Source organism: Anabrus simplex, chromosome 2, assembly GCF_040414725.1.
Source record: "Anabrus simplex isolate iqAnaSimp1 chromosome 2, ASM4041472v1, whole genome shotgun sequence".
NCBI lineage: Eukaryota > Metazoa > Arthropoda > Insecta > Orthoptera > Tettigoniidae > Anabrus > Anabrus simplex.
The window spans coordinates 58,716,795-58,733,751 of NC_090266.1; the positions used below are offsets into that span (position 1 = coordinate 58,716,795).

The 16,957-nt window shown below is 40.0% G+C and overlaps 1 protein-coding gene across 1 annotated transcript in view; it reads left to right on the plus strand.

Annotated features, from left to right (window-relative positions):
* Positions 1–16,957, plus strand: part of Sptz (Spastizin) — a 713,541-nt gene that overhangs the window by 201,553 nt on the left and 495,031 nt on the right. The gene's annotated exons all lie outside the window — the stretch shown is intronic.

Here is a 16,957-nt window from a genome sequence, read left to right on the forward strand (position 1 = left end):
CTCTTTTGTGTGTGTTAGGATGAATGGAGTCATTTTTTATGGTATTTAAGGGTGTGTGTGTGTGTGTGTGTGTGTGTGTGTGTGTGTGTGTGTGTGTGTGTGTGTGTCCTGTAGATCTTGTAAGATAAGTGGTTGTCGTGTCTGGTTATTGTCAAGTCTAAGTAATTTAAGGTATGGTTATTTTCGGTTTCTTTAGTGAATGTAATTCGGTGGTCTAAAGTGTTAAGTTTGTCTAGTATAGGATCTGTGTCAGTGGATCTATTATCTATAATTATGAAGTTATCGTCAACAAATCTGCACCAAAAACATATATTATCTATTTTATTGATTGACGTGTGTTCTAGGTGGTCTATATATATTTCTGCTAATATTCCGGAGGCAGGAGATCCCATAGGTAGGCCTTGTTGCTGATATATGGTATCATGAAATCTGAAGTAGTTATTGTTTATGGTGAATTCAAGTAGATTCATGATTTCATCTATTTCTAGGGTGCTCAAGTTGCTGTGGTTTTTTAAATTAGATTCTATTATGATTGTTTGTTAAATAGGAATGTTAGGGTACATGTTTGTAATGTCAAATGAAGCAAGGGTATAGTGTTGTTCGATCTTTAGTTCTTTGGTTCTGTTGCAAAAATCTATTGAGTTTTATATTGTTTTGTTTGCTAAAAATGAATAATGCTATTTCAAAAATTTTTGAATGAATTACGATAGTTTATAGGTTGGACTGGCTCTATAGTTTATAATCGGTCTCATGGGTACATTTTCTTCGTGTATTTTAGGGTAATCTTTTGCGGATGGTAATTGGGGGTTCAATGGAAACACTGAAACAACAAAGCAAACCGAAAGCACTAACCATAATCCAAAATAAAGATCCTTCTCATCCTAACAAGAATTCCCAACATAAATTCCACCCACCCTTAAAAAATCTCACACCAACCGCATTTGACGATGTTCAGACGGCTATGTTGAGCAAGGGACCCAAACACAACTGGGGTAATGCATCTTCCTATCAGATTATCATAACTGCCGTCACCAAAACAGAACTCGCTTTACAGAAAATCCCATACGATATACGAGATGAAGTTAGACACAAAATCAGTAGGAAAATCCTGCAATACATCAATAACATTCACAATAATAACTTAAACATGAATACCACCAATAAATCGAACCTAAACAAACTCAAAAACAAAATAAAACAGAACAATCTACTAATAACAAAAGCCGACAAAGGCAACACTACGGTCTTTATGGATAAGAATGAATATATAACAAAGACTAAAGAATGTTTCCAAGACAACACTTTTTCAATTAAACGCCGAGATCCAACCAATAACATACAAAGGAATTTCAAAAATCTACTAAAAAACACACACTTTCTTCTCAATGAAACAGAATCTGCAAAACTTATAACAATGAACCCCCAATTACCATCCGCAAAAGCCTACCCTAAAATACACATAGAAAATGTACCCATGAGACCGATTATAAACTATAGAGCCAGTCCAACCTATAAACTATCGCAATTCATTCAAAAATCTTTGAAAAAGCATTATTCATATTTAGCAAACAAAACAATACAAAACTCAATAGATTTTTGCAACAGAACCAAAAAACTAAAGATCGAGCAACACCATACCCTTCCTTCATTTGACAATACAAACATGTACCCTAACATTCCTATTAAACAAACAATCAAAATAATATAATCTAGTTTCATAAACCACAGCAACTTGAGCACCCTAGAAATAGATGAATTCATGAATCTACTTGAATTCGCCATAAACAATAACTACTTCAGATTTCATGATACCATATATCAGCAACAAGGCCTACCTATGGGATCTCCTGCCTCCAGAATATTAGCAGAAATATATATAGACCACCTAGAACACACGTCAATCAATAAAATAGATAATATATTATGTTTTTGGTGCAGATTTGTTGACGATAAGTTCGTAATTATAGATAATAGATCCACTGACACAGATACTATACTAGACAAACTTAACACTTTACACCGCTGAATTACATTCACTAAAGAAACCAAAATTAACCGTACCTTAAATTACTTAGACTTGACAATAACCAGACACGACAACTACTTATCTTACAAGATCTACAGGAACCCCCCCCCCCCACACACACACCCTTAAATACCATAAAAAATGACTCCATTCATCCTAACACACACAAAAGAGCAGCCTATTATAGCATGATATATAGAGCTTTTAATATCCCAATGACAATAGATCAAAATAATGAAAATTAATCCATGACATAGCCAAACATAACGGATATAGCAAAGAAATGGTCAACAAAATCATTCACAAAATAAAATCCCAACCTAAAACCACATTAACTAAAACAGTCAAACCCAAAAAAGATTATGCCCTATTTACCTATATATACTATAACTAATATTTTTAAGAAGCACAACCTGAAAATAGCATTCAAAACCACACACAACAGCACCAACACTATACACAATACCAAAACAGTCAATAATAATAATAATAAATACAACCAATCAGGTGTCTACCGTATCAAATGTAACAACTGTGACACGAGTTATATTGGACGTACAGGCAGAAACTTCACCATCCGCTACAATGAACGTATAAATGCAGTAAAACACAACCATTTCTCATCAATAGACCAACATGTAGAAGAATCTAAGCATAGTTTCACAGACATCAATAACGATATGATGATATTAAGCATAAACTCTAAGGGCCTCCTGCTCAACATAACCGAAGATTTCTATATTTCTCTGGACCAATACGCTAATCCCAATCATAACATTATCGACATTACAGAGAAAACTAGCATCATCTTAGATAAAGCCATTCCTGCATTAAAGAACGACTATCTCAAAATAGTAAACACACGCCCTAACAAACCGACGAATCACAAGCCTGACCCTGCCCCTACCTCCACAATAGCCACTCCTCCTTCCCCTCCACTTACATCCCTCTCCTCAGCTAACGTGAGCCCCAGATGCACTCGTAGCAGAACAAAGCAAGTCTCCAAACACATCGGTACATGACCTCCGCAACAACAATAGTAAGTACTCTTTTCATTTTCATACATACACCGGGCATTCCTTCATATGCACACTATACTTATATTAGCTTATCTTTACAGATAACAACCACATAACGAACATAGACGAGAGAGATGACGCCACCAACAGCTCCTAAATTTAAACTCAAGCCTTACAGTTTATCATAAAAAAATTACTGAAGTACATCAACAGTTGGATTACATAGTACTCAAAACAAATTTTCATGACAAGGGTTCTTACCACGCATCAATATGACGTATATCAGCCATAGAACAATCTCGAAGATCACCTTATACAACTAAATCAACATGATACAGAAGCACAAGAACCACAAAGAAGATTGAAGAATGAAATCCAAACAATACGAACTCAAATTTTAATAAGCGTTTTAACATATATATATATATATATATATATACTGACTGACTGACAGAGCAAATGCAACACCAAGAAGGAGTGGTCAGAACTTTATGCCAATTGCAGGGTAATCTGACGTCACTGAGGTATGCTCATGATGTGAAATGCGCCGCTGTGCTGCGCACGTAGCGAACGATAAATGGGACACGGCGTTGGCGAATGGCCCACTTCGTACCGTGATTTCTCAGCCGACAGTCATTGTAGAACGTGTTGTCGTGTGCCACAGGACACGTGTATAGCTAAGAATGCCAGGCCGCCGTCAACGGAGGCATTTCCAGCAGACAGACGACTTTACGAGGGGTATGGTGATCGGGCTGAGAAGGGCAGGTTGGTCGCTTCGTCAAATCGCAGCCGATACCCATAGGGATGTGTCCACGGTGCAGCGCCTGTGGCGAAGATGGTTGGCGCAGGGACATGTGGCACGTGCGAGGGGTCCAGGCGCAGCCCGAGTGACGTCAGCACGCGAGGATCGGCGCATCCGCCGCCAAGCGGTGGCAGCCCCGCACGCCACGTCAACCGCCATTCTTCAGCATGTGCAAGACACCCTGGCTGTTCCAATATCGACCAGAACAATTTCCCGTCGATTGGTTGAAGGAGGTCTGCACTCCCGGCGTCCGCTCAGAAGACTACCATTGACACCACAGCATAGACGTGCACGCCTGGCATGGTGCCGGGCTAGAGCGACTTGGATGAGGGAATGGTGGAACGTCATGTTCTCCGATGAGTTACGCTTCTGTTCTGTCAGTGATAGTCACCGCAGACGAGTGTGGCGTCGGCGTGGAGAAAGGTCAAATCCGGCAGTAACTGTGGAGCGCCCTACCGCTAGACAACGCGGCATCATGGTTTGGGGCGCTATTGCGTATGATTCCACGTCACCTCTAGTGCGTATTCAAGGCACGTTAAATGCCCACCGCTACGTGCAGCATGTGCTGCGGCCGGTGGCACTCCCGTACCTTCAGGGGCTGCCCAATGCTCTGTTTCAACAGGATAATGCCCGCCCACACACTGCTCGCATCTCCCAACAGGCTCTACGAGGTGTACAGATGCTTCCGTGGCCAGCGTACTCTCCGGATCTCTCACCAATCGAACACGTGTGGGATCTCATTGGACGCCGTTTGCAAACTCTGCCCCAGCCTCGTACGGACGACCAACTGTGGCAAATGGTTGACAGAGAATGGAGAACCATCCCTCAGGACAACATCCGCACTCTTATTGACTCTGTACCTCGACGTGTTTCTGCGTGCATCGCCGCTCGCGGTGGTCCTACATCCTACTGAGTCGATGCTGTGCGCATTGTGTAACCTGCATATCGGTTTGAAACAAACATCAATTATTCATCCGTGCCGTCTCTGTTTTTTCCCCAACTTTCATCCCTTTCGAACCACTCCTTCTTGGTGTTGCATTTGCTCTGTCAGTCAGTGTATATATACCATATTTTAATGTCTTTAAAATTTTTTAAGTGTTTTATACTATGGCTTATGGAAGAAAGAAGGTAGAACTGGCTGAGTCAGCAAAGAGGATGCATCTGGATGTGCTAGGAGTAAGTGATATTCGGGTAAGGGGAGATAACGAGGAAGAGATAGGAGATTATAAAGTGTATTTGACGGGTGTTAGAAAGGGAAGGGCAGAGTCTGGGGTAGGGCTCTTTATCAGGAATACCATTGCACGCAACATAGTTTCTGTTAGACACGTAAATGAGCAAATGATGTGGGTAGATTTATCAGTGGGAGGAATTAGGACAAGAATTGTGTCCGTGTATTCACCATGTGAGGGTGCAGATGAGGATGAAGTTGACAAGTTTTATGAAGTATTGAGTGACATCGTGGTCAGGGTCAACAGCAAGGATAGAATAGTGCTAATGGGCGATTTCAATGCAAGAGTTGGGAATAGAACTGAAGGATACGAAAGGGTGATTGGTAAATGTGGGGAAGATATGGAAGCTAATGGGAATGGGAAGCGTTTGCTGGATTTCTGTGCTAGTATGGGTTTAGCTGTTACGAATACATTCTTCAAGGCTATTCACCGCTACACATGGGAGGCTAGGGGTACCAGATCCATAATAGACTATATCTTAACAGACTTTGAATTCAGGAAATCTGTTAGGAATGTACAAGTTTTTCGCGGATTTTTCGATGATACAGACCCCTATCTGATCTGTAGTGAACTATTTCTAGGCCTAGCGTAGAGAAAGTGAAATCTGTCTGCAAACGAATAAGGGTAGAAAATCTCCAGGATGAGGAAATTAGACAGAAGTACATGGATATGATTAGTGAGAAGTTTCGAACGGTAGACAGTAAGCAGGTTCAGGATATAGAAAGTGAATGGGTGGCATACAGGGATGCTGTAGTAGAAACAGCAAGGGAATGCCTAGGAACAACTGTGTGTAAAGATGGGAAAAGGCGAACATCTTGGTGGAATGATGAAGTGAGAGCAGCCTGTAAACGTAAAAAGAAGTGTTATCAGAAATGGCTCCAAACAAGGGCGAGGCAGACAGAGATTCGTACGTAGATGAAAGAAACAGAGCGAAACAAATAGTGGTTGAATCCAAAAAGAAGTCATGGGAAGATTTTGGTAATAACCTGGAAAGGCTACGTCAAGCAGCAGGGAAACCTTTCTGGACAGTAATAAAGAATCTTAGGAAGGGAGGGAAAAATGAAATGAACAGTGTTTTGAGTAATTCAGTTGAACTCATAATAGATCCCAGGGAATCACTGGAGAGGTGGAGGGAATATTTTGAACATCTTCTCAATGTAAAGGAAATCATCATGGTGGTGTTGCAAACAGCCAAGCTCATGGGGAGGAGGAAAATGATGTTGGTGAAATTATGCTTGAGGAAGTGGAAAGGATAATAAATAAACTCCATTGTCATAAGGCAGCAGGAATAGATGAAAATAGACCTGAAATGGTGAAGTATAGTGGGAAGGCAGGGATGAAATTGCTTCATAGAGTAGTAAAACTAGCGTGGAGTGTTGGTAAGGTACCTTCAGGTTGGACAAAAGCAGTAATTGCACCTATCTATAAGCAAGGGAACAGGAAGGATTGCAACAACTATCGAGGTATCTCATTGATTAGTATAACAGGCAAAGTATTCACTGGCATCTTGGAAGGGAGGGTGCAATCAGTTTTTGAGAGGAAGTTGGATGAAAACCAGTGTGGTTTCAGACCGCAGAGGGGCTGTCAGGATCAGATTTTCAGTATGTGCCAGGTAATTGGAAAGTGCTATGAGAGGAATAGACAGCTGTGTCTGCTAGATCTAGAGAGAGCATATGGCAGGGTACCGAGGAAAAAGATGTTGGTCATACTGGGGGACTATCGAATTAAAGGTAGATTATTAAAATGAATCAAAGGTTTTTATGTTGACAGTTGGGCTTCAGTGAGAATTGATAGTAGAATGAGTTCTTGGTTCAGGTTACTTACAGTGGTTAGACAAGGCTGTAATCTTTCACCTTTGCTGTTTGTAGTTTACATGGATCATCTGCTGAAAGGTATAAAGTGGCAGGGAGGGATTCAGTTAGGTGGAAATATAGTAAGCAGTTTGGCCTATGCTGGTGACTTGGTCTTAATGGCAGATTGTGCCGAAAGTCTGCAGTCTAATATCTTGGAACTTGAAAATTGGTGCAATGAATATGGTATGAAAATTAGCCTTTCGAAGACTAAATTGATGTCAGTAGGTAAGAAATTCAACAGAATTGAATGTCAGATTCGTGATACAAAGCTAGAACAGGTCGATAATTTCAAGTATTTTGGTTGTGTGTTCTCCCAGGATGGTAATATAGTAAGTGAGATAGAACCAAGGTGTAGGAAAGCTAATGCAGTGAGCTCGCAGTTGCGATCAGCAGTATTCTGTAAGAAGGAAGTCAGCTCCCAGACGAAACTATCTTTACATCGGTCTGTTTTCAGACCAACTTTGCTTTACGGGAGCGAAAGCTGGGTGGACTCAGGATATCTTATTCATAAGTTAGAAGTAACAGACATGAAAGTAGCAAGAATGATTGCTGGTACAAACAGGTGGGAACAATGACAGGAGGGTACTCGGAATGAGGAGATAAAGGTTAATTTAGGAATGACCTCGATGGATGAAGGGCTGTACGCATAAACCGGCTTCGGTGGTGGGGTCATGTGAGGCAAATGGAGGAGGATAGGTTACGTAGGAGAATAATGGGCACTGTTATAGAGTGTAGGAGAAGTAGAGGGAGACCAAGACGACGATGGTTAGACTCGGTTTCTAACGATCTAAAGATAAGAGGTATAGAACTAAATGAGGCCACAACACTAGTTGCAAATCGAGGATTGTGGCAACGTTTAGTAAATTCTCAGAGGCTTGCAGACTGAACGCTGAAAGGCATAACAGTCTATAATGATAATGTATGTATGTAATGTTTATACTGTGGCCTATTTGTTTTAATGTGTTTAATGTACTCATGTCCAGTGTACACTCAATAGGTTTTAGTTTATCGTAACTTTCACCACCACCTTTGATCACAGATATTTTAACCTCATACTACTGCAATATATTTTATTTCTATTCCCCATTAGACATCCAGATGATCTAACATAACATCTTTGTGATTTTGTCTAATGGCTCTAATATAATTATGTACGAGCTGATGATGGCCATGAAAGGCCGAAACCGGTACTAGTGTAAAATCCATTTACAATAAATAAGTATTGATCGGTGGATCACTTTTCTTGTCTATACATTGATTCCAATCAATACGGAAAATGAAACTTATAAATAATAAGTTTGGGTGGATACAAATCCAACTGAGAAAAAAACTCTAATTTTAGTTCTATTGCTGCAGGGGATAGTTCATAAGCCAGAAAACAGTATGTACTTCACAAAATGGAAAAGTATCACAACCCCTTACTTTTCGAAAATTATCTCTGAGACAAATCACTGCAGCTTTAGTCAGGTAAATGACGTAACTGACCGTGAAGTTAATGTAAAATATTTCACACTGTTACTAGCATGATGTGTAATTCGTAAATATTCCTTTCTTTTATTTGTTTTAATTTTAGGTGCTAACATTTGAACATATGAACCAAACATCCTAATTTCAACCAGGTAAATGACCTTGCAGTAAATGAAAAATGGTTCAGAATGTCACATGCATGATATGATATTTATAAATACCCCTTGCTTTTATTTGTTTCAACTTTCGGCTGTAAAATACTGTATATAGGAAAATATTTAATATTTATTTCCACCTGTTCAAAACGGTGTCTGCGGTTATTTACTGTGCTTGTGGAACTTAAAGTTGTAAGCGAAGCTGAAATATACGGAAATCGTGCCGTTGGCAGAAAGTACGATATTGATGAACCGTGTGTTCGTGATTGGCGGAAGAAGAAGAAGGAAAAACTTATAAAAATTCATGGCAATCACAGAGCGTTCCACGGGCGGAGTGCGTTGTTTCCAGAAATTGAAGAATGACTCCACAAATTTATGATAGAAAAACGTGAGTTAGGGTATGGTGTTTCTAGTGAAATGTGTCAATTGAAAGCAGTAGAGATCTCAAAAGAACTCAAAACACAGGGTTTTACTGCAAGCCGCGGATGGATCCGAAACTTTTATCGGAGAAAGGAATTGTGCATTCGGAGACATACGTCTATTTCACAACATCTCCCTGGGGCATATGAAGAAAAATTAATGGCCTTTCAGCATCACATTATTCATTTGAGGAAGCAAAATTCTTATTTGCTGTCGCAAATTGGGAATGCTGACCAGACACCTGTCTATTTTGAAATGCCGTTTGAAAATTCCGTGGATACGAAGGGTTCTAAAAGTGTAACCATCAGAACAGGTGGTAACGAAAAGCAACAATGCATGGTAATGTGCATATTAGCGGATGGAACCAAACTCCCTCCATATGTGGTTCTGAAAAGGAAAACACTTTCGAAAGGAAACTTGCCGTCCGGTGTTATTGTTAGAACACATGAGTCTGGCTGGATGGGCAGTGTATTAGTTGAGGACTGGGTGAAGTGCGTTTGGCAACGTCACCCGGGAACTTTATTACAAAAACGAAACATGCTTGTGTTGGACAGCTACCGAGGACATACAACTGACGCCGTAAAAGGTATGATTTGGAAAGGAAAACCCGATCTTGTGATAATTCCCGGAGGACTCACTTCTATTCTACAGCCGTTGGATGTACGTGCGTGAACCGGCCTTTCAGAACTGCAATGAAACAGTTGTACACCGAATGAATGTCTGATGGTGATCACGCGTTAACACCAACTGGATGAGTGAAGAGGCCTGAAGATGGACGAATATGCAGCTGGATCAAGACCGCATGGGCGTGCATTCCCAACGATCTAGTGTCCGAAAGCTTTAAGAAATGTGGAATTTCAAATTCAGTGGATGGTAGTGAGGATGACTATTTGTGGAAAGGTGCCAGCGACGAAAGTTCCTATGGTGAAACTTCGGATGACGACGGTGAATTGTGAATGATCTGAGTATTGGACCGATTTTATTTATGATTTTTGTGATGATTTTATTAATTGTAAGCTGTTTGAATTTATATTTTTGGTATATTTGAAGAAAATAAAATTTATTTATTTATTTATATATATAATTCGTTGGGGCCATCCAGGACCACGTTAAGTCTTGTTGCATTTGACACTGAACTTGGCCTTCTTTAGAGCCCAAATTTCCCTCATTCTTTGTGAGTGGGCCTGCTTACGCTCCTCTGTCCAAGGGGCACCATGTCTTCTCTTCGGTTGCTCGTCTCGGTTTAGCCCGTTCGTCAATATTTTCTTGCGGAAGAGATCTCTGTTAAGGGCGTCCTCAGTTGAGATATGTAGCATTTGCAGGTCTTCTTTGGTATTTCTAAACCAGGGAATTGTGGTTTTGGGGTTTGAATCAAAAAAGTGAAAGATTTCTTTAGTTAACTTTCTTTCGTCCATTCTTTTCAGATGACCGTAAAATCGTGCCCGTCTTTTTCTGATTGTGTCGGTAATTTTCTCTATTTTGCTGTAGACTTCCTTGTTGGATCTCTTTTGATGGATTCCATTTCTGTACTTTGATTCCAAGATTCCTCTCACAATTTTGCGTTCTCTTTTCTCCAGTTCTTCAAGGAGTCCTTTGTTGGCATTCAGAGACAGGGTTTCGGCTGCATATAGAACTACTGGCTTCAGAACTGTTTCATAGTGACGTATCTTGGTGTTTTGGGAAAGGCATTTTTTGTTGTAGATTGTGCGGGATGTTTGGTAGGCTATTTCCAGTTTGCGTACTCGCTCCTGAAGTGCTTCTTTGTCCAGTCCATTTTTCATGATGATCTCATCCAGGTATTTGAATTTGTCTACTCGGGTGATGTCCCCGTATTTTGTATGGAGTTTTGGTGGAGCCTCTTTGATGTTAGTCATTACTTCTGTTTTCTCAGAGGATATCTGCAAACCAGTTTGTTCGGCAATTTCCTTTAAAATTTCAACTTGAGCTCTAGCGGTTTCTATGTCGTTTGAGAGAACAGCAATATCATCGGCAAATGCTAAGCAGTCTGTTGCGATCCCCTTGGATTTGGTTCCTATTCTCAATGGACTGTAGTTGGTTTCCTGTAATCTCACCCGCCAGGTTCTGATGATATTTTCAAGAACACAGTTGAAGAGTATCGGGGATAGCCCATCACCTTGTCGGACTCCTGTTTTGATGTCAAAGGAATGCGAGAGACATCCGTGGAACTTCACCTTGGATTTTGTATCGGTCAGGGTGGCTCTAATTAATGCCAGCAGTTTCAAATCAACTCCAAATTCATTTAAGATGTTTAGCAGGACTTCCCGGTCAATGGAGTCGTACGCTTTCTTAAAGTCCACAAAGACAGACACATACTGCTTGGACCTTAGTGCACAATATCTGATGATCGTTTTGAGATTTTGGATCTGTTCAGCTGTTGAGCAACCTTTTCTGAACCCTCCTTGGTATTCACCTATTTGATGTTCAACTTGTGCTTCCAAACGCTCCAGGATGGCAAGTGATAGAATTTTGTAAGTCACGGGTAGCAAAGATATTCCTCTGTAGTTGTTGATGTTCTTCATGCTGCCTTTTTTGTGTAATGGATGGATCAAAGCTATTTTCCAATCTTCGGGTAGGGTCTCCTTGTTCCAAATTTCTTCTATTTGCTTTTGCAAGATATCAAGTGATTCCTCTGGGGCATATTTCCATAGTTCTGCTACTACTGAGTCTTCCCCCGGCGCTTTGTTATTTTTGAGACGGGCAATGTGGCGCTTGATTTCATCTCTGTTGGGTGGTCTGGAATCTGGGTACCTGAGTAAGGGTTCCTTGGTCTGAATGGCGCTTTGCGGTTTAGAGCAATTAAGTAAATTCTTGAAGTAATCTGCCAGAATGCTGCAATTTTCTTCATTTGACGTCGCCAGTGTGCCGTCCTTTCGCTCAAAGCATAGAGATGGTGGTTTATAGCCAGCGAGTTTGCGTTTGAAGGCTCTGTAGTACTCTCTGCTTTCATTCTTCCTAAAGTTTTGTTCTATCTTTTCAATGAGAGATTTTTCGTATTTACGTTTCTCAGTTCTGAACACCCTAGCTGCTTGGGCACATTGGGTTTTGTAGGTTTCCCAATCATTTTCTGATTTCGTAGAGTAGTACTGTTTCCACGCATTGAGTCTTTCTTGGAGCACTGATTCGCAGGTACTATTCCACCAGGCATGCTTTCTGCTTCTCTTGATTTCTGCAACGTCTTTGGTGGCCTCAACAAGGAGACTTTTGGCATTGTTAAAGTCGCAGTCATTTGGTCTAGCCTTCTCCTGGAACTTCGCGACCCTTTGCCGAAGTTTATCATTGTCGAAGCATGTGATCTGTTTGGTTGTCTTCCTTGTGTTTGCGGGAATTGGTTTGAATTTGATAAGAGACATATAATGATCTGAGGCCACATTGATGCCTTTCTTTACCTTGACATTCATAATCTCAGGGCTGTTTCTCCTGAAGATTGCAACATGATCAATTTGAAACTCTCCGAGAGCTTGGACGGGAGAACGCCAAGTCATTTGCTTTCTGGGTAGATGGCGAAAGTGGGTCGACATGACCTGCAGGTTGTGATTTTCGCAAATGAACACCAGTCTTTTGCCGTTGGGATTGGTTCTTTTGTGAGCAGGGTAATTTCCTATAACTTTCTTGTACTTCTGTTCACGACCTAGTTGGGCATTGAAGTCGCCCAAAAGAAGCTTGACATGGTGTGTGGGGATTTTGTTTAATTTTCCATCCAGTAGGTCCCAGAAATTATCAACTTCGTCTGGATCAGACTTGTTCTTATCGTTTGTAGGAGCATGTGCGTTAACTAGAGCGTAGGTTTTGTTCGCGCATTTAATTGTGAGTATAGACAATCTGTCATTCACAGGTTCGAAATTTGCAACCGATTTAAGGATCTTGGTTCTAACAGCAAACGCGGTTCCAAGCATCACAGCTCCATTGAGGATTCCTCTTTGCGCTTTGCTCTTGAAAAATCGGTAGCCTTCGGATTCAAAAATCTCTTCATCTGGGTACCTTGCTTCCTGTAGGGCCATTATGGATATCTGATTTTCGTGAAGAGCTTTGGTGAGGGTTTTCAGCTTGCCAGTTTGTGTAAGTGAATTTATGTTGAAAGTTGCTAGAAAGGTTTTAGATTTTGGCCTGAGTTTTTGACTCTTCGGGGTACACCGAGACGCTCCGACTCGTCTCTTGCATGATGTCGAGTCTCCCCCAGAATCCGAACCTCGTGCGCCGTGGCGTTCACGATGAGGGATTTATCCGAAGATTTACCCCCTGGGGTATGTTTCTTAAAATGTTGTGCCATCATGCTTTTTGACTTGACTTTGCTTTGGACGGGTACCCATCCTTTATAATGATCTGTATCATTGAAAAATCTCTGGAATACCTGCACATTCCTACCCGATTTTGTGAATTCCAAGTCAGTTTTTATATAGTGTATTGTGGATCTGGTACCCCTACTCTGGTATGTGTAGCAGTGAATAACCTGATGCTGGAAGAATGTATTCCTAACTGCTAATCCCATACAAGCTCAGAAGTTCAGTAAATGCTTCCGATTCTTATTTTCCCCACATTTGCCCATCATCTTTTCATAACCTTCAGTTCTATTTCAAACTATTGCATTGAAATCGACTGTTAGATCTATCTTATCCTTGCTGTTGACACTGACTGCGATTTCACCCAGTGCTTCATAAAACTTGTCAACTTCATCCTCATCTGCACCCTCACATGGTGAATAGACTGAGACTATTCCTGTCCTTATTCCTCCCACTGACAAATCTACCCACATAGCATATAATAAGGTAAATTGGTACACCTATTCAATACATATATACAATGTGAAATATAACTAAATTTTCATGTATCTGTTGATAATCATTGAAACTGATTTTCAGTACTAGTTTCGACCATAAGGGTCATCTTCAGGCGTATATAGTCAATTGGTGTATTAAAAGACATGAAACAGGGCACATCTAAAAAAAAATGCACTTAAAAAAAAGAAAATGCTTTTAAAAGCACTTCAAAAGCAAGTCCTTGATGAATGTATCTTGGAGATGGCATCAATTCCATCAGTCGTAAATAATGCATATAAAGGCTATCTCTTTAACAATAGCGGCATCCGGCTCCATGGCTAAATGGTTAGCGTGCTGGTCTTGGTCGCAGGGGTCCTGGGTTCGATTCCCAGCAAGGTTGGGAATTCTAACCATAAGTGGTTAATTTCACTGGCATGGGGCTGGGTGTATGCGTCGGTTTCATCATCATTTCATCCTCACCACGACGCACAAGTCACTTACAGGTGTCAAATCAGAAAACCTGCATCTTGCGAGCCGAACTTGTCCTCGGACACTCCCGGCACTCACACCACACATAACACTATCCTCCACCACAATAACACGCAGTTACGTACGCATGGCAGATGCTGCCCACCCACAATGGAGAGTCTGTCTTAAAAGGGCTGCACTCGGCTAGAAATAGCCACACGGAATTAAAGAAATTATATCCAAATTCACACACAACTTAAGTACATTCAGTGCTTAACACTACGACTTACAATATTACAGGTTGAGCTTACTAATAGCTTAACATTATAAGTGATAATAAAGTACAGTTAAGTCTTAATTGAAGAAATGTTGGGGACAGCATGAAAACCCAGCCCCCGAGTCCCTGGAATTAACCAATGAAAGTTAAAATCCCTGACCCGGTTGGGAATCAAACCAGTATGCTGACCATTCTGCCAACGAGTTGACAATTTGTATATGGTGATGCTGATTTCAGAATGTTAAACTAGTAGTATTTCTAGCCATATTTTCTTTCCATGGAATTGCTTGTTGTACTCTTGTTGAAGTGGTTGCTTTGTAACTATATTTTAACTTACTCTATTACCACAGTACTGTAAGTGATCATTGCCACGGAGATATTTCCCGATAACGATGTATTTTTAAGTATATCCTTTAAGGCTCTGCAAATCGTATGCATTAAATCAAGGACAAGAGTGTTTCCACAACCATCACGGTGCCACTAAAGATAATGAATTGAAATTGTGTATGGCTTTTAGTTGAGTGAGGACATGACGACTTGCTCCCTAACTGTACACATCGACCAGTCAACAGTACTATGTAAATTACTAGCATGTCCAACAACAGAACTATAAAGAGGGAGCATCTGCACCTATTTAATATCTTATAATGAGATTAGTACCAAGGAAACTAATGAGACACCACAATATTTCGATGTAAATCATCCAACATTCTCAACTATATGAACGCACAAGATAAACAATTCACATCATTGAACATTCTAGAATGCTTGCTACAAACATACCCGTGAACGCATACAATGCTTTACCAACATTAATATAACTCCAAAGTGTACCTCAAGAATGCTATAAACATTTTAAGTGTAGAAATTGTATTTTAACAAGTTATCTGTTACGAACAGTACACCAGAATTTTAAGTAACATATACATGTCATAAAATATCGACACTTGTTTTATAAACCACAGGACACATAATATCATTATATATTCTAATATTATCACTCATATCATGTGACATTCTTCATTAGATTTAGTAATGTTTTTAAATTATATGTTAAGATAACTTTAGATCTCATGACCAGCTGAGGATGACCTCTGTGGAGGTCGAAACCAGTACTGCATAGTAACAAGACAGAATAAAGTATTGATTAGGTGGACGGTACATTCTTTGTAATTGTGAATACCTAGTATCAATACAGACATGAAACTTATTATGAAATGGATTGCCCATCAGATCCCTGGTTTCAGATGTTTTGGTGGATATTTATTAGTTAACCTGCAACATGAAAACATTTTCAATAATAATAATAATAATAATATCTGTTATTGGGCCAGATATGTGGCTGACATTTTTTTAATATTAGACCACAGTTCTACCAATGGGACTGATGTCCTTGCCAAACTTAATGGTTTAAACCACATATTAAGTTCACTCTGGAATCAGAAACCCAACAATCTTTGAATTTTTTTAGATGTAACCATTATAAGACGCACCAATCACTTGACCTATAACATCTTAGAAAACCGACACGAGTTGCGAACACCATTCAACAAGACTCCTTACACCCACAGTCACACAAAAAAAGCAGCTTACTACAGTATAGAACACAGAGCGTTTTTCCGTTCCCCTTTCCAAAGTTAATCAGGAGTTGACCACTATTTGTGCAATAGCAAAACATAATAGATACAGCAGACAGTTCATTGATAAAATAATCAAAAAGAATCGTTGTACATATACCTTGACCAGAGAAGCAACCCCTAAAAAAACCTAAAAAAGCATTCATCTTTAATAATAATATATATATGGTTAATAAAATTTTCAAGGAAAATAATATGAGCATAGCTTTTATAACCAGTAATAATAATGCATCCATTCTTTATAATACATGTTCAATCAACCCTCATAGTAGGTTTCTTAATTATGGAATCTGTAAACTAAAATGTGGTGTCATCGCGATTACGGACAATCTCGATTGCGGACACATAATATTTGAGAAGAGTGCCAGCTCTTATTTTAAAATTTTACAATTGATTTATTGATATCCACCTTTTCAATACTTTACAATCCTTGTGACTAGGATATAATTATTCTACTTAGGTTGTTGTGGTACAGCTATTGTGCCAGCTCGTTCCAGGGTTTTCCCCTTTTAGTTACATCTTTATTGAGGACAGTCTCGATTGAGACACCCTGTTAATAGTCTTTATGTGCCTCGATTGCAGACACTATTTCCCACAGATAAGCCTTCATGAAATAAAGCATCTACCATATTGCACTTTTATTACCAGTGCAAGGGTGTCAAGGTTCTATGTTAGCGCATACCAGGACCTGCGTTCCTTTTTTTTTTTTTTTAGAGCAACCTCGCTTATTTTTGAGGTAGGCCTGCCGTATGGCTCCGCACATTAAGTTAACGGCAGGGTTCGGATGTAAAAGTTTCAAACAAATTTGTACAATCCAAATGTATGTCAG